The sequence below is a fragment of the Pan troglodytes genome, chromosome 3, assembly GCF_028858775.2.
Source record: "Pan troglodytes isolate AG18354 chromosome 3, NHGRI_mPanTro3-v2.0_pri, whole genome shotgun sequence".
NCBI classification, from domain to species: Eukaryota; Metazoa; Chordata; class Mammalia; order Primates; family Hominidae; genus Pan; species Pan troglodytes.
In genome coordinates, this window is record NC_072401.2 from 170279511 (window position 1) to 170304109 (window position 24599).

The 24599-nt window shown below is 41.3% G+C and overlaps 1 protein-coding gene across 13 annotated transcripts in view; it reads left to right on the top strand.

The window, feature by feature from the left end:
• The window catches only part of PALLD (palladin, cytoskeletal associated protein), a 435321-nt gene that overhangs the window by 117695 nt on the left and 293027 nt on the right, over positions 1–24599 (top strand). For 3 of the 13 annotated variants that reach the window (XM_063809158.1, XM_063809162.1, XM_063809163.1), the window contains exon 1: positions 16606–17065. The exons of 8 other annotated variants lie outside the window; for them this stretch is intronic. The gene's annotated coding sequence lies outside the window, so the exon portion shown is untranslated. Of the gene's footprint in view, positions 1–16605; positions 17066–24599 lie in introns of those variants that run through there. 2 more of the 13 variants (XM_063809159.1, XM_063809164.1) reach the window with 1 other exon arrangement.

Below are 24599 nucleotides of genomic sequence, written 5' to 3' on the forward strand. Positions count from 1 at the left end.
CAGTGTGGGACGGTAACATTTCAATAAGTTATTTGAATATCCCAAGACTAAGACCATGAATAAAAAGCAACAGCAGCAAGATTGCCAATAGGCTGTGGGTATTTAAAACACAATGGCAGAAGATTCCTCGAATACGAGGGATAGCTAGAGCCAATAAGCCCCAGTGCATGGATATTAGAAGGTTCATTGATTAGGGTTACATGATTAAAGAAATAGGCTAAGGGAATAAACTGCTGTATACAGGGTTTAGCTCATATTTCTTGCAATGCATTTTTTGAGTACTTTTGCCCTCATTCCTGGGAAAGATGGTAAGTTAAAAAAAAAAAACTTTATAAAGCATTACATTAAAAAATTCATACAAAAGGTACTAAGAATAGAAATCACATTCATGCTTCAGTTTCACACACTTTCTGTCCCAAACAGCATATAAATAAATATGATTTTTGTAACAGCTACATTGTGGCATATACCACAAAGGGCTCGGGTATCAGGCAAGGGAAAAACAATTTATCTTCATTACCATCTATCCACACATACTTTGGTAATCATGAAGACATTTCTCCTTACAATTTCACAAGGAAAATAACAGAACTTGGGCTCTGAGTGTCAGTATCTGGCCCGAGTCCATTTAGTGGCAAAAGGAATTCTTAAGTACTGACATTACATTTCAACAGGGCACAAAGAGACAGGATTTACATTCCTTCTTGGATTAGGTTTTGTTTTCATACTCATTCTCTTTAGATAATCAAAAGCATGTGTCCCCACACCTTGCCAGTTCCACCAAGGGATCCTCAGCACCCATCTCAGAGGGGTCTGATGTGACATCTGAAAGGCGACATTGCTGCCTCCCCAGCCAAGGGGGGTGCTTGTAATTTCTCCTGCATTATCTTTGAGGTATCACTCACCAAAGCAATGAATGGTAACCATTCCGAATCCCACCAGTGACTCCTTCTGGAAAACATATCAGTAGGAGCCTTCAGTTTTAAATAATCCCTGCCTTGTAGTCACACAGAGGAAGAATACCCCAGTCAATTTATGAGGTCTTTGCCTTCAAGTTGTAGATGAAAGGAGTTTGTTGCTAGCTGGGAAAGCTTATTTATGACATGATTATTAAGGAAGGAATGATAGTGTTCCATTTTTTTCTTTTTCCTTTTTTAAGCCATCCTTGGGTTTTGATGATTGTGACAGTATTTTTTGCCTATGTTTTACATACTCCTTTTGGCCTTGAGTTTAAACTGGGTTGTATTCAAGGAGTCAACTTTAATTTTGTGACCAAAAAAAAATCTGTCATCAGAGCTATCCTGCCTTCATTTTGAGTACTCCCCACGCTATCTTCTCTTTAACTTTAACTTGTTTTATTTTGAATCGCACAGAAAAGGAATTTGAATGGCTGCATGCATCTTTGGAGATGCTTAAACCTTTTCTCATTTTGGGTCTTAAGGATAAGTAGATCTACATCAGAAAAATTTTAAAGAAGGGATCCTATATTCTAAAAATATAAAAAAGTAATTCAGAGTAGAGTAGTTCATCAAATTAAAAGACTATTTGTTGACTTCATCCTCTTTAGTGACAAAGGAGAACTTAGTTGCACTTCTTTCAGTCAGGGAACTCCACTGTGGATACTACAGAAGCAGGCCAGATCATGTATATAATTTCACTAGGGGAGAAACAGATGGAATTTATTTTCTTACCTGAGTTCACCAGGTTTTCTCATACCTTGGCCTCTCTACTCCTGGTTTCTGATTGGAATCCCATATGGTATTTCTCAAGTGGGAGGCAAATCCCTAACCATTTGCATCAAAATCAATGAAATGAGCAGGTAGGGTGCTTGAGAAAAATGAGGATTCCCAAGCCCCATCCCAAGTCTGCTAAATCAGCATCTCTAACAGTGGCTCCAGGAATCTGAATTTTTAACAAGCTTCCCAGGCAATTCCTAAGACCCTAAAGTTTGGGGAATGACTACTGTGATGTCATAAGAGATTCTAGAATGGAGACTGGCAGGATTGCTGTTGCTTACCCCAAGACCAGCTTTGCCCTCATGCCTCAAGTAATAGAGCCCCTAAGTCTTGGCCAGGCACAACTCTCTTACTGCTAGGTATGTCCGTTTTATGGTTCCAGGCCACCATGGAGATGCAAGCATAAGTGCTGTGAGCAGCTTAAAAGACAGTTAATTGACACACGCACTTGCTTCCTGCTTCTTCTTTCTTGCTGGCTGGAATCGGGGCATCATGGCTGGCACTCAAGCATCCATTTTAGAAAGGAGGCAGCATACTAAAAAGCAAAAGAGAAAGAATTTGACAACAATGAGGCTGCCATAACAGGCCCAAATAGCCCAACTCTCCATTTCTTCTATATGATAGAGAAATAAATGTCTGCCTGGTTTAATTCGTAAGTCTCTCATTTTGGTGTTTTGTTTTTAGTTGTGGAATGGAGTAGGGTAGATGGTATGTGCAGCTAAGCCTAAACTAAATGATACAGATTCCAAGAAAAAAAATGTCTTCTTTTCCTTCTATAATCCTAGAACCTGCCTGGTACTGATAAGCTGATTTCTTATAAGCAAGCAGTCCATTGTGGGGGATGAGATATGGAGATGGGTTTCCATGCTTGCAGATTCATAGCCTTTGCAGCTCCTGGGTCACCAGAACAAGACTAGGGGCCGGCCAGTCAAGCGGTAGGAAGACTATCTGCAACCTTATGCAATCATTAGAATTAAAGAGAGTATAATGAGGGAATGAAGAGCAAAGACTATAGGCAGAGTCAGACTCCCTGGGTCTGAATACTGGGCCCTCACTTTTTCGTGTGCATTTCAGTAAATTGCCCAACTCCTTCGAACTTCAGTGTCCAACATTATAAAATGAGGAGACTTAGAAAACCAACCATACAAGACTTACTATGAGACTTAAATGCTATACGTAAAGTCTGGCATCTCAATAACAAATTTTCTCAATAAATGGCAAATATTATGATGGTTATTTTTGAAAACTGTAAGAGGAAAGAAAATGAAACATCAGGAAGTGTAGTTATGAAGCTCCCTCCACCAGCTACCCCAGAACCTGATTTTCTTCCACCTTGAGAAATAAATACTGTAAGCAGTTGAGTTTTGGAGAGAGAAAGAGAGATGTTTAAATAGGATTTTGAAGTCCGTGCTCTTGCTTTGCAAAGAAATCATCAGTAAAGTTCTATATTTTTCTTAGGAAAGAAAATAAAGTAACACCGATGAGAACAGGGAAGTGGAATAAGAGGCCGCTACGAAGTGAGAGGTAGCTTCCAGTCCTACCACCTCTGATTAGTTTATTGGCTGGATGATCTCAACCAAGTCGCTTATACTCTAAGCCTCAGTTTCCTTTTCTGTAGAAAGGAATTCATAATATCTGCCTCAGATGATAACTGAGATAAGTGAATGAAATAACAATGTAGTTATATGTAATAATCATATAATTTGGAATTTATAAAGAACTATACCTTTCTATGGTTTTATTACATATTCAGACTCCATGCTACATCCCTGGGGATAGCAGAAACTCTCTCATGTAAATCTTCTCTGTGCCAATTAATCTCAACTTCAGGGAGGATCTGGGTAGAGAAGCTTTGGGCACGATCATCTCCAGTTGCTGACTTTCTAGGGTTGTAAGGGCCATACTCGTACAGGTAAGCCACCAGAATAATACATCGAAGCATCTAAAAAAATTTTGTTACACACCCATCTTAGTCTCTATTTAACCCCTTTCATTGTACAAAAGGCAAGTGCTTTGAAAGGCCAGTTATAATCAAGTATTAGGAGGAAATGCAGAAATCACTTTCAAGTAGGTTGGCTGTGCATAGCATGGAGGCTGTACTTACTCCATCATAGTCTGAAGCTCTTAGATGACATCAGGCATCAAAAATGCCACCTGTCACCGCTGCCCAGCCACAAGAATGAGTCCTTCCCTCCAAGGAAAATACTGACTGCTATCAAATATGTATTTACTTATTCACAAGCTTCCCTCCCGCTCAGCTCCTCACTGGCGTCACCGATTAGGTCCTTATAAATCCCAGTACAGTACATTTTTTCTTCCACACGGATCCTCTCTGTAACACTTTCAGGCTTCTAGAAGGCAGTGATAATTTCTATCACACTCAACATCCATCAGATCTAGATGTTTAACATGTAATGTGCAGTTTTAAAGGATGTGGATGCCGAGCCATGACGAGGCCTGCTGGCTCCATCTTTTCTGAGTGTCCACACTGGGCCAGTTCTGTATCAGGCACTGAGCTGTGAATAGGAACATGCTCACGGAGGTCACCTTTCAGCAGGAGATCCACTTTGTACAAAGACACACATATCTTTGATAAGCAGTAGGAAAGCAGAGTCTAAGGCTGAAGGAAGAGTTTCTGAAGCGAGATAACTTGGCGACTTGGAGGATGGATAGGAACTGGTGCAAAGGCCATGTAAGTGTGAAGGGGCTGATATGGATTAGGAGCTGAATGAAACCCAGTAGGCTGGAATGTGGAAGGGAGCTGGCAGGAGCTGGAGAAGGAAGCAGCAGCCAGGTCATTTGGTTGGCATTTAAATGACTTTTGCTTTTAATCTAACTGAAATAGGCAGCCACTTAGCTGTTTTAAACAGGGAACTGAGCTAATCCAACCTGCACATGAAGATGATGTCACTGCTGTTGTGGGGATAGCCAGTGAGGAGGCTCTTCGGGTGCCTGGTCTGGAAAGAGTTGTGTGACTCAGGTTGGGCTGATAACTGTAGTTAGAGAAGTTTGGAGATCAACTGTTTCTTATACTGTGGTGGGAAATCTTTCAGTAGAACCAACTCAGATCTGTGGATCCTTAACAGCTGGAGGAAGACAGTGATGGGGGAGTCTGTACTTATGACGAGCTCCAGGGTTATCTTACATACACAATGTTTGAGGGTTGGACTGACACTTCTGTATCTTCCTATTGCTAGTGAATTCCTTAAAAGGACTAAATTCATGAGCCTGGATCCACCCCAAACCTAGTCTCCTGAAGGTTTCCTAAAACATCAGATTTAACTGTCACTAGAATGGTTTTCCCCAATGAAAAGCACAGTTCTCCTAGCCAATGGTCAGTAAAGTCTGCACTTTAAGCTCTTCCAATAGTAGTGATGAGTTTGTGCAAATTGGTCCACACATTTTCCTGACTCACGATGTAAATGTTTAAGACTAGTGGGCAAACGTACAACCTGCTGACATGCAACAGAGCAAAATCAGCTGACTCCAAGCCACAAACCACCCCAGCCCCATGCTAAAAATGTCATTAATGGGCTTGATTAATGATACTTAATTTTGTGTTTGCTTTAATGGTATTTCAATAAAAAATTGTCGGGCTGGGCCCAGTGGCTCACGCCTGTAATCCCAGCACTTTGGGAGGCCAAGGCAGGTGGATCACGAGGTCAGGAGTTTGAGACCAGCCTGACCAACATGGTGAAACCCTGTCTCTACTAAAAATACAAAAATTACCCAGGCGTGGTGGCACGCTCCTGTAATCGCAGCTACTCAGGAGGCTGAGGCAGGAGAATCGCTTGAACTCGGGAGGCAGAGGTTGCAGTGAGCTGAGATCGCACCACTGCACTGCAACCTGGGCGACAGAGTGAGACGCTGTCTAAAAAAAAAAAAAAAAATTACCCTTCATTGGGCAAAAAACCAGGGAACTCAACCAAAAAGATGTCCAAATTATAGTGCTCAGTGAAAAAAATACATCACAGGGTAATAAAGTATAATATTATGCCACAGTCAGATTTGCATTTGATAGATAACTTTGTGCACTATGTAGAGGCTGGCTTAAGGAACAAGCCAGGGGACAAAACACATGGCACCCTAGTCTGTGCGGCCAGCCTCACACACCCTGACTTTCTGTCCTTTTGGGAAAAGACAGCAGCATGCTTGTTAATGGAAGATCCTAGACTTCAGATGCAGACCCTCACCAAATTTGTGGCTAAACCATGGGTCTATACCTCAAAATTAAACAACACAGTATATGCAAAAAGTATGAGTAGTAAAAGCAACAAATGTTACTTTCCCCCACTTCTTTTAAAATAAAGTAATATAATATTCTAAGCTAGTGATTCTCAAAGTAGGCTTTGAAGTTCATTTTCATCAAATAGCTGAGAACACTTGTTTAAAATACAGAGAGCCTGTGCTGGCCCTCTGAGTCCAAGTGGTGGGGCCTGGCAATCCACACGTTGACAAGACCCATTTGATCTGATGCACACAACTTGAAAACTGCAATTCCAGACTAGCAGATGCATATTTAATTATTTTCCAATTGTTTCAAATGACTATAAGTTTGCTTTGTGTTATTTTTCTCTTCCCTAGCCATTGATAAACCTCTGAAAGTTCAGCCTAGGCTTCCACCAGACAACCTAGCAGAGGGAAGGCTCAATAAACAATGAATCAATATTTGATTGATCTATGGCATGCAAATTATATTACGCAAAACTTCTCTCATCACTACTAAAACTTTTCCAGATGTACAGTTTATTCACTGTTGCCATTGTCTTACAAATCCTTATCTAGAGTTTATTTCTGGAGAGAGGGTAAAAATCCCTAGCCCGAAAATGAGGATCTATGGAACTCCTGCTGGGGCCGCTACATGACACAAACCAGAGTGAGAAAAAAGGTGCCCTGCTCCTATTTTCAGCTCCTTACTCCTTCCACCACCCCAGTCTTGATAGTTAATCCTAGAAATTTTTCTCATTTTCTTACTTTAAGCTTTGTTGTTTATGGAAATATGCCTTTCTATCTGGAATTTGTAAAGACCATATTACCATATTTCCATATTTCCTTGTTTTGGTATGTAAGTCCCTCTCTTAAATGTATATAAATCCCATAAGTGATGAAAGGAATTTTACTAAATGGCCCTTTTGCCATTTGCCAACGTCTCTCTTGGCAGGTGTGACCCAAGGGGTCCATCACTTTGTTAGGTGGCAGATAAACAAGCTGTGAATTCCAGTGGCCTATGACCCACCTTTGCTTCTCAGAAGCTTCCTCCTGAATTTATGTAGGGATATGATGCTGTGTAAATCTACCGTAAAAGTCCTTTGCACGCAAAAGACCTGATTCTTCAGGTCTGCGAACACATGCTTCATCTGTTTGACTTATATGGGCACCCTAGGGTTTGTATTTGCGCCAAAAAGTGGAAGCCAAGCTTTCATTGTAAACAGATGGTGCTGCTAACAAGGAAAGTAAAAAATTCTTCCAGTCACTCCTCGCACCAGAGACCTGAAGAAGATTCTGCTTTACAAACAAATGAACAAAACTATCAAATACTCCCTCTCCCCTATTCCATAGGCTCTGGGTCAAAACACACATACACACAGCCCCTCACATGCAGACAAAATCTGGTCTCCATTCCTCACTTTCCCCATCCTCCTCCCCATGCCAAATTCTACATTCCTCCAGTGTAGATACTATAAATATAAAAAGAACAAACTCAATCCCGAATCACGAGGGTGCTTTTCTTTGCATGACCACAACATAAGCACTGGTCCATCATTTTGGGATTTTTATGAAGCCTTGAAGAATGTTCAGAATTCCAGTCTTGCTCAAACAATGTCTCTCACCAGTCGGCATGATTCAGATGTTGAGTTTCAGGACAACCTGGGGATTTCTGGTTAGAAGAAAACATTTTCCTGAAGTGTCTCAATGTGAAAGATTTCCATGTATTTCCCCCTTTAATCTTTCAGCCCAGAAGAAAAGAAATGTGGAAACGCGTATGTTTTCTTTAACATGAGGGAATTTGAAGTTGATTGCAATCTCCCTGTCCCTAAGCCCAAAAGAGAAGTAGCATTATTATGCTGTAATCGGGTCCTTTCTTAAGTTTCTCCATTAGGTAGCATCTTATTACATAACCACTTTATGCTTTTAAATCTGAATATCACTGATAACAATCTCCTGACAGATCATACTTCCGGTGCCTAAGTTAGAAAGCGAATGACCCAGACACTCTGAGATGTCCTTTGAAGCATTCCAGAGGAAGGGGACACTGGAGGTTATCCAGTCACCCGTGCCTTGGGGCAAGACCACACTTAAGCTGTTCCAAAGAAATGAGGATCCCTTTTATTTTTGAAGTTTCCCCAGAGACGCAGATTCCACAGCCTCCCTAAGTAAACCCTCAGTGCTTCAACAGCATTAACATTTTCATAGGAGAGTTAAGCCCACTATCAAGGTACTTATTATTTAATTGACACTCTGTCCTTTGAGCCTTAGAAAATATCTACATCAAGGCCTTTCTATTGTATACACGAAAGCTAAATTGTCTATCTACTTGTATAAGATACCGTGAGGAAATACACATTTTTGGAAACCTTACCTCAGTCTCTGCCATCTGTTTAGTGGGGATACCTGCTCTGCCAAACTCACAGTACTACCTGAAGGATCCAAAGAGATCACATGTCAGGCTGCCCAAGGTACTATTTGTATCACCACCTAAATAACTATTCTAAACCTGAATCTGGAAGTAGTTGTTTAAGCTACTCTATTATAGAAATAACAGGGATTCCTGAAATAATACTTTAATTATAAGCCTAAGTTACAAATACAAACATGTGGTTCATGAAATATCACTTTAATGCTCACATAAGCAAACTATGTGTTGGCATCTCACAGAGCACCAGGGAAAAATTACTCCCCTGAAGATGCAGGACTTGCTCTGAAGAGCAATGGTAGAAAGCTATCTCCATGGTTTAGCAATCGCAGATGCAGGGACTGGGTAGGTGAGGATGGAGGCGGCGAACTGCCTAACAGAAGGAAGCCCTGTACAAGAGAGACACACATAGATCACAGTGGTTCAGAAAGCCTAAGTGTGAACGCATAAGGAAAGGCATACCGGGCAAATGGAACTGAAAAAGCAAGGTTATGACCTTACTCTCAGGTGAAGTGTAATTCAGGCCAGAAATTAATATAGTAAGAAAAGGGGCACTTTGTAATGCTAAATAGTGAAACTCAAAATGAGGCTACAGCAATTATGAATACATATTCATCAAGCAACACAGTAGCCACTGTGTAAAGCAGGAATTACAGAAGAGGAAAGAAGAAATAGACAGAAATGAAAATTCAGTCCATGATAAATAAGTCAACATATCTTAAGTTCGGAAAAGACATAACATAATAAGATACATGTTATTCAACTCTGTATCCTGAAAATATCTCCATATTATCTAACATCATTTTTTCAAGTGGCCAGGAAACATATATGAAAATTAACCATAGGCGAGGCCCACAAAGTCAACAAATTCCAAAAGATAGAAACATTACAAATAATATTTTTGGTCACAATGCAATAAAACAAAAAATTGTTATCAAAATCTCAGTTATCAATATCAATACAGAAAATTCTAAATGAATACTGGCAAACAGCATTTACTAGCACATTAAAAAAAGTAATTACCATGACCAAATGCAGCTTGTTGTAGGAATGCAAGAATAATTCATGGCCAAGAAATTTATTATATTCCATTAAATTAATAGCTCTATGGAGAAAAAAATATATGATCATTTCCAAAGATACCAAAAAGAGCATTTGGACAAAAGTCAATACTCACACCTGATCCACCCCCCGCAAAAAAGCTTCTAAGAACAAATTAATATTCTCTTAGCATAATAAAATAGATCATTCTCAGCCCAAAGCCCACATCATGCCCTGAATCACTGGGCATAGGTAATCACTGAAGCCATTTCCATGAAATTAAAAAATAAGACAAGAATGCCCACTCTTACTACTGTTATTTAACATCATACTAGACCTAATAGATAATGAAATTTGAACAGAGAAACTAAAAGTATAAAAATTGGAGAGCAGATGGTTAATCTTTATTTTTAGATTACATTATATAGTTAGAAGTACAAGAGAATTGGGAAATATTTATAAACAATATGAGTAAGATAGAATGGCACACAAGGAATACACTGTAATTAGTTGCTTATATCCAGCTAGAAGATGTAATGAGAGAAAAGACCCCATTTACAATAGTAATAACAAAGATAAAATACCTATGAATAAACTTAATACATGTCCAAGACACATATGAAAAATCTGTAAAACATTCCCAAAGGACACAAAATAAGATTTGAACAGATAGAAAGATCTACCTTTTTCTTAGCTAGAAAGACTTGATAACATGAAGAAGTCAACTTTCTCTATGTTAATTATTTAAATTTAATTCTGATGATACAAATAGGAATAAGAGTTTCTATTATTGTTTACTCTGTAGTTTATATGGAAAAACAATAAGGAAAACTGGGAAACTGAGAAGAGCAATGAGAAACGATATTAAATGTATAATAGAAGTGATTAGATATTAGATATTAAGAAAATATTAAAAATTAAAAGCATTGATAATTAATTGGTGTGGTGGTAGCACCCAAACTAAAAAAAAATCAACCAAGGAAATATAATGTCCAGAAATAGACTCAGCTATACACAGGAATTTAATAGATGATGATAATAGCATCTCAAAACAGGGTAAAAGATTATTATCATGAAGTGGTGGTGAAGCAAAGCACAGGCAACAGAAGCAAAAATAGGCAAATGGGGCTATATCAAACTTAAAAACTTCTGTGTATCAAAGGACAAAATCAACAGAGTGAAAGGTCAGCCTATGTTACAGAAGAAAATAATTGCAAATCACATATCCAATAAGGGATTAATATCCAGGATATATATATATATATATCCAATAAGGGTTAATATTCAGGAGATTTATATATATATATCTCCTACAACTCAACACCAAAAATAACCTGATTTTTAAATGGGCAAAGGACTTGAACAGACATTCCTCCAAAGATGAAATTTACATGACCAACAAGCATATGGAAAGATGCGAAACATCATTAATTACTAGAGAACAGAAAATCAAAACCCCAATGAGATATCACCTAACACCCATTAAGATAGCTGCTATGAAGAACACAAAAAGTAACAAGTGTTGGCAAGGGTGTGGAGAAATTGGAACTCATGCGCCCTGTTGGTGGAAATGTAAAATGGTGCAGCCACTATCGAAATCAGTCTCACTTCTGGGTACATAGCCAAAAGAAATGAAAGCAGGATCTCAAAAAGATATTTGCTCATCCATGTTCATAGCAGCATTATTCACAATAGCAAAGAGGTGTGGGCAACCCAAACATCTACTGTTGGGCTAACAGATAAAGAAAAAGTGGCCTGTAATCCCAGCACTTTGGGAGGCTGAGGCAGGCAGATCACGAGGTCAGGAGATCGAGACCATCCTGGCTAACATGGTAAAACCTCGTCTCTACTAAAAATACAAAAAAAAATTAGCCGGGTGTAGTGGCGGGCACCTGTAATCCCAGCACTTTGGGAGGCCGAAGCAGGCGGATCACGAGGTCAGGAGATCGAGACCATCCTGGCTAACACAGTGAAACCTCGTCTCTACTAAAAATACAAAAGAAATTAGCCGGGCGTGGTGGTGGGCGCCTGTAGTCCCAGCTACTCGGGAGGCTGAGGCAGGAGAATGGCATGAACCGGGAAGTGGAGCTTGCAGTGAGCCGAGATTGCACCACTGCACTCCAGCCTGGGCGACAGAGCGACACTCCATCTCAAAAAAAAAAAAAAAAAAAAGTGGTGACTGGGCACTGTGGCTCATGCCGTAATCCCAGCACTGTGGGAGGCAGAGGCGGGTGGATTGCTTCAGCCCAGGAGATAGAGACCATCCTGGGAAACGTGGCGAAACCCATGCCTCTATTAAAACTACAAAACTTAGCTGGGTATGGTGGCACACACCTGTAGTCCCTGCTACTTGGGAGGCTGAGGTGGGAGGATCACTGGAGCCCTGGAGATTGAAGCTGCGGTGAGCCAAGATTATGCCACTGCATTCCAGCCTGGGTAACAGAGTGAGAACCTTCCTCCAGGAAAAAAAACAAAAAAAGTAAATGTGGTATAGACATACAACGGAATATTATTCAGCCTTAAAAAGAAGAAAATCCTGCCGCATGCCACAATATGGATGAGCCCTTGAGGATATTATGCCAAATGAAATAAGTCAGTCACAAAAAGACAAATACTGTATGATTTGTGGTGATTAAAGTAGTCAAATTCATATAAACATGGAAAAGAATAGTGGTTGCCAGGGGCTTGGAGGAGGGAGAAATAGAAAGTTGTTCAATGGGTATAGCATTTCCATTTTGAAAGATAAAATGTTCTGGAGATCTTTTGTACAACAACATGAACATACTTAAGACTACAGAACTGTACGCTTAAAAATGATTGAGATGGTATATTTTATGCGTTTTTTAACAACAACTAACATTTAAAAAATTATTCTTTTTGAAAGTGGTACTGGGGCAACTGGATCATTAATAATAAAGCAAGATCCATACCTTAATACCTTACACACTAAACCAGGATAAAATATAAATGAACAGGCCAGGCACGGTGGCTCATGCCTCTAATCCTAGCACTTTGGAAGGCTGAGGCAGGTGGATCACCTGAGGTCAGGAGTTCGAGACCAGCCTGGCCAACATGGCAAAAACCCATTTCTACTAAAAATACAAAAATTAGCCTGGCATGGTGGCGTGCACCTGTAGTCCCAGATACTCGGGAGGCTGATGCAGGAGAATCACTTGGACCTAGGAAGAAGTGGTTGCAGTGAGCCAAGATTGTACAATTGCACTCCAGCCTGGGTGACAGAGTGAGACTCTGTCTCCAACATATAGATAGATAGATAAATAGATAGATAGATAGACCAAATACCTAAATATCAAAAATAAAATCAGAGTATATAGGATAAGATAGGCCTATCTATGACTCTTTTAAAAATTGATAAATTCAATTAAATAAAATTAGAAACTTTTTTTAATGTCATGAGATATCAAGAGCCAAGTCAAAAGACAAATGGCAAAATGAGAAAACAATCTGAAACTCCTAACGCAAAGGGATAATCTCCTTAACATACGTGGAGTTTCAAGAACTGAAGAACAAGACCAAGAACCCAATAAAATATGGGAACACTATATAAACAATAAGGCCACAACAAAGGAAATAGAATTGGCTCTTAAATATATAAAAAACTTGCTCAGCCTCACTCAAAATCAGAGAAATGCAAGTCAAAACTATCTTGAGACATCACTTTTCACCTATCAGATTGGCAAACATCCAGAAGTTTGATTGCACATTTTGCTGGCAAGGCCGTGGGGAAACAAGCACCATTGAACATTGCTAGTGGGAGTGTAAATTGGTTCAGCCCTTTGAAAGGCAGCTTGGCTGTATTTATCAAAATTCAAAATGTAAAATCCAGTAATCCCACTTGTGGGAATTAATACTATAGATATACTTGCACAAGTGTAAAATGTCATGTGTGGACGTTTGTAACATTGTTTAATAGCAAAAGATTGGAAACAAGTCAAATGTCTATCAGTGGGATTCTGATTGAATAAACCGTGGTGCATTTATCCAAGGGAATGCTATGCCACATTAAACACAGGCATGGTTACTCTGCACTGATATGCATGTAAGTCTCATCGTGTCCGTCCTCTTCTCAAGACCCTCCAATGGCTGTCTGTTGCTCTGAGGGTAAGTCCTGAAATACTTACACTGGTTTAGAGGGTCCTGCACCATCTGGCTGTCCTGTCTCTCTGACTTCATATGACATTCTACATCTCACTTTCTCTGTTTCAGCCACATTGTCCCCTTTGCTGTTCCTCAAACGTACTAGGCATGGTCCCTCCTTAAGGCCTTTGCACTAGCTTCTTCTGCCTGGATCACCATACTCTCCAAATAATCCCAAAGCTCACTGACTCCCTTACCATGATCAAGTCTTTGCTCACACGTCACTGTCTCAAGAAAGCTGCCCCTGGCCGCTCCGTTTTAAATTAAAATTCCCCACTGACATCCCCAACCCCCATTATCTTGCTCAGTGTGTTCAACTGCTCTTATTATGTCCTAACTCAACACAGAATTAACTTGTTTAGTATGTTTGTTTTCTGCCTAATGTGCCCCTTGCCCAAGATATAAATGCCAAGGGACAGAAAGTTTTGTCAGCTTGTCCCCTGCTGTGTTACCAACATACACAATAGTCTGTGGCATGAAGTAGGTCTTCAACAGGTGTTTGTTTCCAAACAAATGAATTAATGAACATACAATGTGGAAAGGACTATAAAGTGTATATGTATTTAAGTGAAGATGTAAGACGAAGCCCAGTTATTGTTCTGCCTATAGTATTTTTTTTTTTTTTTTTTTGAGATGGAGTTTCACTCTTGTCGCCCAGGCTGGAGTATAATGACGCGATCTCAGCTCACTGCAATCTCTGCCTCTTGGGTTCAAGCAATTCTCCTGCCTCAGCCTCCCAAGTAGCTGGGATTACAGGTGCCCGTTGCCATGCCCAACTAACTTTTGTTTTAGTAGAGATGGGGTTTCACCATGTTGGCCAGGCTGGTCTCCAACTCCTGACCTCAGGTGATCCGCCCACCTCAGCCTCCCAAAGTGCTGGGATTACAGACGTGAGCCACCGTGCCCGGCCCTGCCTATAGTATTTTTAAGAAATAAAGAAAAAGTGTAAGAATGTATTTAGGCCAAAAGAAACCTGGAAGTCTACAGAGAAAACTATTATCAGTGGTTACCTGGAGGGAGATGTATGGACTGGGCATATGGGGAAGAGTGGTAGAAAGGAGACTGTGGTGCATGTACTTTTATATAAATTATGTAAATGTATTACTTATTCAAAACATTAAATTAACAAAAGAAAAAAAAAAGCTGATGTCAGCTCCCAAAGATTGTAATTCAGTAGTTCTGAGCAGGGCTCAGGGGAATCTGCATTTTCAACACGCTCCCCCACCCTCCCATCCCTTCCTGGGTGGGGTAGATCACCCTCAAAAATCACTGTCACCACTACCTCTCCTGACCCCAAAACGCCACAAACCGCGTAACGTTGGGATAGTTCTCATTTGGAGCACAAGCAAATGGGCAGGCACATCACAGAAACGAATGGCAGAGTTTTCAGTAACATTTGACACCACTAACAGCTGCCACCCAAAAGGCAGCCTCCTTGTGTGGAAGAACAGCAGAAATTTCATCTACCCTTCAGTTTCATCCCCACAAGCAAGCAGGACCAGTAAAAGGAGTGTCCTCTCTGTCTAAGACATTTATATATGTTGGGTGTTTAGACTAAATTTCAGACTTCTAAACATTCACAGGTTTAGCGAAAGTAGTTGGAGGGACTGCTTCAGATTTCTGCGCTCATGGTGATCATATACAGAAACCCTCCAAATTTTTCCTTCCACTTTCGCCCAGGCATTTTAATTAATACAATGTCCTTCCTAATTCACAGAGGAAAGATCTTTCTAAGAACCCTTGCTGGAGATGAGAAAGGTGGTAAGGATCTGAAATGTGTCTTAGCAAGACTTACCCAACAGGGCCACCCTGCTTCATTGTGATGCCTTTCAGATAAACAGAAGTATGCGGCTCTTGTTATTCAATGACCCTAATAAAACTTTACAACTGAAGTGTAGAGGAAAAAAATAAATAAAAAGATCTAATGACATACAAGAAGGGACTGAACCTGCCAACCCCAGAATATTTTCAGTCTGAAAAGCAACCTCGTCCTTATTAACTTTACATTGATTCCCAAAGAGGGGAAAATTTAATAAGGAAGAAAAAATTCAATATTTCATGACTCACCACTTCCTCGGGATAATAAATATGAACTAAAGATATATACACTAAATGCTTTTAACATTTTATTTTCACTTCAAAAATATTGTTTGCACTATCTCTATTATTGACCTCTCAAGATGATTCTATTTCCGGAACACATTTTTTGATATGGTTTCTAATTCAAAAATCTGTCACATCTTTGATATTTCATAGGCTCCATTAAAATTAATAGCTTCATGGGTCCCTCATGAGTTTCTTCCTTAAATTTTCAAACGGTTTGTGGTCTGTTTCTCAGACTGGCCAATGACAAGCAGTTCTGGGACTGGAAGATGGAAGTGGTGAAATAATCTTTAAAAATGTGTAAAAATTAAGCACTGTCTGCCAGGGGCTTTAGAGTTGGCAAATAGATAGGTCTTTATTAAATGGTTGGTTTTGTTTCTCCTATTGTTTCTTCCTAATATCCGTCTGTGTGATAACTGAGTCACTATGACATAATACCGCAGAGAAAGACTGCAAGACAACCAGACGTACACATGTTCATCCCTCAATGAGTCGCAACCTTGGGTCTGTTCCCTAGACATTGGTGGAAAGACTTGATTAATGGCAGACTTGTTCAACATAAAAAAGAACAAAGACCAGATTTATTCTTGGCATTCCCTTTCCTAGGGGCTTATTTGTAATGGGGTAATTAATTTATGGCTTTGCAGTAAGGCGGCATCAGAGGAGCAATTTAACTCACAAGAGGTAACGCAGATGGAGAGTACAACTGAAAGATACCTTGTGTGGAAGGGTACAGAAGGAACCTCAAGCTGGACGTTGATTTCTTTTATCAGTAATACAAATTCACTACTAGCTGCCTCTTGGATTTCCCCCTTGAGAGCTGCAACGTTTCCTAAATGAACAGAGGTCTTTGGGGAATGCCTCAAACCACAGCTGAATGGGGAGTGGCTTTAGAAATCGCCGGTGGAACTTGCCTGTTACCTTCTTAGAATTCCCCCCGCCCCTGGGCAACGCAAAAGCCGTCCTAAGTGCGATAAGAGCATGGAGTGAAGGGAGTTATTTCTGGACTTTAGCAGCATTCCTCCCCAGGACACACCCTCTCCCCCTCCCCAGCAGCCCGGCTCTCCGACACACTCCGCGCACACGCGCCCCTCGGCGAGACGCGGCGCATTCGCGCGCTGCAGACTGGCGGCCTCTCACCGAGCCTGAGTCGTGGCCGCTGCGCCGCCAGGAGGCTTCCCGGGAGCCGGCGGGGCCCAGGACCTCTCGAGCGCAGCAGGCAAGGGGCCGGCCTTTTGGCAGCGCGGCTGCCAGTTAATTTTCTCCGTTGCATTCTGCAAACTAGATCGCATTCAGAGCCCAGAAGTTGCAAGCTGGGAATAAGCGAGATCTGAAGGACCCCCAAGAGGAGCTTGTTTGGGAGTGGGGGCAGACGGCGTTTTGCGCCCAACTGGTAAGTGGCAGCATTAAATCTATGTAGACATGGAGGAAGTAAAGCTTTGCAGCCTTTCCAGGCAGTGGCATGCAAGTACTCGTGCGAAGAGTACTGTTTTGGGTGTTTAGTTGTAGTGGACTCAGAATACCGTGTTCCGCCACGGTTTTCCTAATCCCTTCTTCGGACTCCTCTTTGGGGGTTGGCGGGGGCGGGTCCTGCTCCGCGGGACTTTTCTGTTGTTAGAGTTAGGGTGGGGGAGGGGAGAAAGGCGTGAGGTTGAATAATCTCTCCTACCCACCTCACCCTTTTTTTTCATTAAAAAAAATGATACTTTTAGAGAAGCTTCTCTTTCATGTGTTTAACTTGCCTGCAGCGGTTTGAGCCCAAAGAGTTTGTATTTTTTCTAATTACTTTGTAATCGGCTCCATCCTCGGTTGAAATAGAAGGAAACTTTCACAAAGCAATCAATTTCTGACAGCCTAAGAGCTGCTCAGTTGCTGAATGAGGTCTAGCTGGAAACACTTTGTTTCTCACAAGGTTTTGGTGATTTTTCCCATGAGAAATCTGGGCGTTTTCACACCTGTTGCTTTTCAGTTGCCTCAAAATTGTTTGCTTGTTTGTTTGTTTTCTTGGATTTCACTTGATTGCAGTTCTTTGTCTAACCAAATCCAATGCTACTTTCCCGGTTCTCCTCTCCCTTTGGACGGGGTCCCTGTTGTTAGCATTCAGTTGGCGGTGGTTCTTAGGGAACAAGTGGCAGGCAGAATACAATAGGGAAGAATGCATTCCTGATGACTCCTCTACCATGGAAAGACTGAAAAACTGACATTCTCCATTAGTTTTTATGGAAAGCATTGCTGACACTTATAAATATCCAATTTTGGTGAGTTCCTGAAATTATTTAATCCAGAAGTAACCAGCATGACTTTTACAGAGAGAGTTCCCCTAATCTATTTGCATTACAAGCATAGAGACCCTGGCACCTGAACACCCCCACAATGCTGAAGTCACCTTTCACTTCACTGGCAGGTAGGCTACTGACAAGGAAAGGGGTGATGGAATGTTAGGAGAGGGGCAGCGGGGAAGACCCCCTGAGAAGGGGGCTGTCCTCCAAGGGACCAGCATGATTTCAGCTTTCTGATGATTAAGAAAATCATCAGGATATTGGAGTGTAATTTAACATCCTAGTAGGTTAAGTTGAATTCCTGTCCACATGATGAAAAAGACTTTCTATCAGCCCTTCTCACACTTCCAAGTGGAGCTCAATGGAATGCTTGTTTATTTCTGTCGCCGATAAATCCATGGGAAATCTCTGCTGAACCCAGCAATTTTAAAAAAGCAAGTTCCAGCTTATAATTGCCCATATAATGGCAAACAGGTTATTTTCAGTAACCTAAGACTCTTACATTTCCCCCCACGGTTGTTATAGGGGTTACATGAAGATGTTATGAGCATGCATTTGAGCTTACCCACCCCCAACTGAAATGGAAAGTTATCCTTGGGTGTCTGATGGAAAAGATTGTTGCCAGATACCTTAGGAGGCTATAAAATAACATGTTTCTGAAAAGATCATAACTAGTAGACATGAGTGTCTATAGCTACTATATAATTTTTCATTGTTCCTTTAGGAAAGAGACCTACTTTGATCACTACAGTGTTTACATTTGTTGTATGGTTTTTCTGAGTCTTTTTTCTTTTCTTTTTGCTATTGAAAATCTCCCTTCATTTAAATGAAATCACAGACTAGAAATAGCAATGATTGCTCTCTAGGGCTAAAATTAGAAACTACAAGAGACTTTTTAGACACATCCCTCTTGTCTCATGGAAGGTTCTGCAGAGTTTTCTTTAAAACTCCCACTTAAGCAATTATTGTAAGATGATGTTTACTCTGTAAAATAGCATTTTTATTTGGACAATTTTTTTCCATCAAGCTGTAATCATACTTTGCCAATGCATGTTGAACTTTGTTTCTCTGAGGTGCCTAAAGGCACATCCAATACATTTACCATCCCTTCAAAGTCTGTATACTTAGCTCTTTGAACAGTTTCTTAAAAAAATAATAATAATAAATAAACAAAAGCTCCAATGGCACTTGCAAGAGACAAGACTGGGTCCTGTGATGTGATGGCAGATGGCAGTTGCATGAGCTTTGTTTATGCTCAGAACAAGCTCGGTGTCTCTTAAATTAATCATGAATTGAATAATTGATTTCTCACACCTTGGGCTGCATTTAATCTTCAGCTGTACATTTAAAGATAGGTTATGATTGAGGTCTTGTTCACTTGGACGTCCTTTCAAAGCCTATCAAGTGATTTTACAGTTGGGTCATTTCTAATCGTAACACATATTATAAAATGTAATGACATAAACTTCGAGCTTTCCTGGCTTTTCAATTTCCAAGACGGGCTTCAGTGACCTTCCCATTTGTTGGTCAGCCCCAAAGACGGTGGGGCTAATGGATACAGTGGTTTTTCTGTAAATGTAATTAAATGTGCCTCTGCCAGCTGCCTGTGGTATTTGTGAATGTTTTCGTAAGAAAAGCTGTTCTTCGACTTTATCTGCCCACTGTGGTTTGTGGCATGTTGTGCTATTCTGCAGCCTTGCAGTTTTTTTCCTGAATGATTGGGCTATGATGTCATGTGCTATCTCAGCGCAGAACCTTTTCAAAACTTTGCTGGGGTCTGTGTGCCTGAGCGAGGGGAGTGGAGGCTCCCTCAGAGCGCACTTGGTAGCGACTCCCCGTCTACTCCAGCACATTCCATCGCCTGGAGACCAAAGCCACCAAATGATTTGCGGTCAGAGTGATTTGGGGCTGGTTAGAGATGATTTAAAAGGAAGGTTATGGGCATATGAAGTGTAGGGTAAAGAAAATATATTTTACTACTTTATTGAGACCACATGGCTCCAACTTGAACTTTTTTTTTAAACATGGAAATTGTTGGCTGAACTAGCTCACAGTGTTTTTTTCCCTTTTTTTCTTTTTTATTGCTCTGAGCGAAGAGCTGTACTCCCTATTTATTATATGCTTGACCTCCCCATTATTTCTGAAAGTTTGAAAAGCTTTTTATGTTTAAAGAAAACAGGAAAACGTAGGATTTATCTGTTGTGCTCTTCAAGGGCCAAATACCATTGCCAGAGAAGAGACCCAACTCTCTCCAATAACTGAAAGAAGTTTTCTTTCTCATGTCAAGCTTGGGAAGCCATCAGTTATGAAAGAGACAAGGGCCAGTCTGTCCCAGGGTACCCGAGGGCCACAGCATATCAGTACTGACAGTGTATCCATGTCTCTTGTTGACTGGGAGAGATGGTTTTGCTCAACCTCCTAAGGGTTCAATATACCCTACGATTAATAATGGGGCCAAATAAAGCATGGTCGATCTTTTCCAATGCCAGAATGGTGATGATAGGGCTCAGAGACCAGGGGCTCCTTCTCATTAGCGGTCCATGGGAACACATAACACTTGGGTGCAACACTTCGTTTGTGAGACTAAGCAGCCATCTCCTGCCTCTCCTATGTGGGCTACCACAAACTGGCACAGTAAACCACCTATTACCTCTGAACAGGTTCCCAAATCTCTGTCCAGCATGAACTTAAAGTATCTATTATCACTTCACTCTGTGGCTCAGGTTCATCCTATTTCACTCCTCAAGGCATATGCCATAGTCTAATAGTCCATTACAAGCTATCAGATAGCCAGCTCCAACTTGCAATTTGGTGTTATGACACTAGCTAGAGAAGTGCCATGGAAAGCATGTTTGTGAGCATGCCCAGTCCCTTGGCAGCCATCAACCCAGGGTCTGAGGGCCATGACTGTGATGTAATGGAAGGCCTGAGATCTTCCCACCAACCCTTCATGGTTGCTGGTCTGTGATCCATCTGAGCCAGCCTGGATTCCCGCAGTTTGAGTCTGTGTGTGTGTCCAGGGATTTAAAGGAAAGCATGTGGAGACCAAATTAGTGTGGTACCTGATGAGAAAATCTTATAGAATTGGAAAAATGTCAAGAAGGCAGCATTGTATGATGGAAATCAAACTACATTGGAATTGAGGATCCTGGTTTTGCCACTATGTGACCTTGAACCAGCTACTTAGTAATGTAACATTAATAAAGCACTGTATTACATTTGATCATTTCCTTCCTAAATATGACATGTGATCATCAGAACCACATTTGGAAGCAGGTAGGGCAGGTGGCGTTATTTCCATTCTGCAAGTATGGAAACTGGAGTTCTAGAGGTTAATGACTTGCTCAAGGTCACAAAGCATGTGAGTGGTAGAATTTGACCTCAAACTCAGAACTTCTGCGAGACACGGTGGCTCATAAGCATGAGCCTGTAATCCCAACACTTTGAGAGGCCAAGGCAGGAAGATCACTTGAGGCCAGGAGTTTTGACACCAGCCTGGGCAACATAGTGAGACCCCATCCCTGCAAAAAATAAAATTAGCCCAGTGTGGTGGTGGGTACCTGTAGTCCTAGCTGCCTAGGAGGCAGAGGCGAGAAGATCGCTTGAGCTCAGAAATTCGAGGCTGCAGTGAACTACTATTGTGCCACTGCCCTCTAGCCTGACTGACAGAATGAGACTCTGTCCCAGAAAATAAACAAAAAAACCCAGAACTTCTAACTTCAAATCTCATGATCTGTCCACCATAGCAAGCAGCCCTCACAATTCTCAACCTCTATAGAACTCACTCTCCTCATTTGCAAAAATGAGACATTTGGCCCAGAAAATTACAGGCCATTCCAGCTTAAAATTCTGTGTCTGATGAATCACTGGCTGGAAGGGACTTTAAGAAATCACTTAGTCATATTCCTTGCTTCCAGAAGGACTCTATCTAAACTATTTTGAAAAGAAAATATCAGCCCTTTTCTTACAGTCCCAGTGCAGAAAAGGGCCCCAGAGAGTGTCCAAGTGCATTTGGGAGTGAGAAAGAAACGAGGAGCTACAGAGCCAGTGCTCAGCAGGGTGATCCATTTCTTGGGCTCAGAAGCAGTGAGTCTTGCCTCCCTGGATGTGAATGTTCAGCCCTGAGATCAATATCTGAAGTAGGAGAGGAGAGTCACAAGCATGCTTTGCTGGTTAGAAAGGAAGTCTGTAAGAGAGATCAGAAAACTGGTAACTCTGTGAAGAGAAAAAGAAGAGCTAAGTGACTCAGTAATGATCTTAAAGTTTATTAAGGACTCCTGGAGAGTGCGATGACTACAAATCAGTGGTAATGTTTCTACTTAAAGATAGAAACGGCAGAATCCTGCTCATTCAGCAGGTGTGACAAGCAGAAAGCTATGCTAACCTAGCCTTACTTTGCTTGTATCGGAGGGGTTGGTGGCAGAATGGGAGTGAAAGGGGCTTCGCCCTGAAGACGGTGCCTAGGAGCCCCACTCCAGTCTTCCCTTCTCTCTCAGCACAGTTCTCAGCAGGCTGGTGTACCAGTTAGTGTCTAGTAATCTTTCTAGGACAAGGGACTACCAGTAGACAACTACCAGCAAGCACAGCAAGTTGCAAGTTCAGTCTCACATTGCTCAGCTAACCCGGTTATAATTTTAAAAACTGATTTGTCTCCATGTTCTTCCTATGTCACTCCCATGAAATAGATGTTACTTTTTATTTAAAAAAAAAAAAAAAAGTAGTGACTGAGATCAGAAGACAAGTAATTATCACAACTCTACAACTTACAGAGCTTAGACAAGGCATTTCCTACTCTGGGTCTTGATTTCTCATCTGTGAAATGGGCTAACAATAGCCACTTCAAAGTTAAATATTTCTGAGGATTAGCCAGGCGCAGTGGCTCACGCCTGTAATCCTAGCACTTTGGGAGGCTAAGGCAGGTGGATTGAGGTCAGGAGTTTGAGACCAGCCTGGCCAGCATGGTGAAACCCCATCTGTACTAAAAATACAAAAATTAGTTGGGCATGGTGGTGAGTACCGGTAATCCCAGCTACCCGGTTGGCTGAGACAGGAGAATCGCTTGAACCTGGGAGGCAGAGGTTGCAGTGAGCCAAGATTACGCCTCTGCACTCCAACCTGAGCAACAGAGGGAGAATCCATCTCAAAATAAAATAAAATAAAATAAAATTCTGAGGATCAAATGGGGAGACATAGATGAGCATGCTGTGTAACAGTTTACATCATTATTAATAGGAGTCCAATTTCAGGCTTTTCTGTAAACCACAAGGTCACAGATGTTTCTTTTTATTCTGCCTTAATTCCATTCCCAAGCCAAAATCAGAATCACAGCAGTTTATCCTCACTTACTATGTGTCAAGCACATAACCATCTTTAATCCTCACAAAAATATTATGAAGTAGATATATTACCCCTATTTTATTATCTGGAAACTATATTCTCACAAAGATAAGCATCTTGCCCAAGATCACATGGCTACTAAGTAACAGAGACAAAGCGGAAACCAAGGCTGTCTCAAGGCAAAGCTGTGCTCTCAGACCTTCAGGGCTCTGAAGAACTGGGGCCCTGTCCTACCTGAGTACAGCCCCAGTCCTCTTGGTTTCAAGTTGCAGTTGATCTCCTGGCAGGCCTTCCAGGGGGTCTCCTCAGCTGTTCTGAGTCTAGATCAGGTCCTTTGCTTAGTCCCTTAGCTAAAGCTTCATCTTAATCCATAGTTTAATCCATTCTGGCGGCTATAACAAAGTACCATAAACTGGATACATTATAAACAACAGAATTTTATTGCTCACAGTTCTGAAGGCTGAAAAGTCCAAGGTGAAGGTGCCGGTAGATTCAGTGTTTGGTGAGGGCCCACTTTCTGGTTCATAGATGGTGCCTTCTTGCTGTGATCTCACGTATTGGAAGAACTAACGAGCTCCCTTGGGCCTATTTTATAGGGGCACTAATCCCATTCATGAGGCTCTACCCTCATAACCTAATCACCTCCCAGAAGGCCCCACTTCCTAAATACCATATGAAATTGGGAGGGGGGGCGGGCCATAAACATCCAGACCATAGCAATCAGCTTACCCTGATTCACACTCCACCGTCTCCTCTCCTTTTCCTGTCCTTATTCCTGGGTGGCTTGCTGACCCCTCTCATGTTCCTCTCCCACTCCACACATTCCTCTTTGGAACATCCTACATTCTCTTCCCCACCTTTCTCTCAGAAGCAGATACTTCCCCATAAGGATCTTGTACCTTTCCCCAGTTTTCCCAGCCCATGACATTAGCCCAACAAGCCTAGATCAAATGCCAATTTCCCCAGCATGTTTACTGTGTTTCCTTTCACTGGAAATAAATTTTAGCATGTTAAATACAGCCTCTATATTACTTCTGAATATCACAGAATGTGAATTTTCAAAACTGTGAAAACCACAGAAGTCATTGGTCAGTTGCCTTTATTTTATAGATGAGGAAACTGAGGCCCAGACAAGTTAATTTACTGCCCACAGTTATAACTGTAGGCTAGAGCTGGAGCTGATTCCAAATGCAGTCAGAATTGTTGTCAAAATAGTTTAAACTGGGCATGTTATTGTATCCGCATCCTCCAGTCTGGTGTGGCCCCTTGGTCAAAGTTTGGAAAGGAGTTTCGCCCTTGCCACAACAGTCT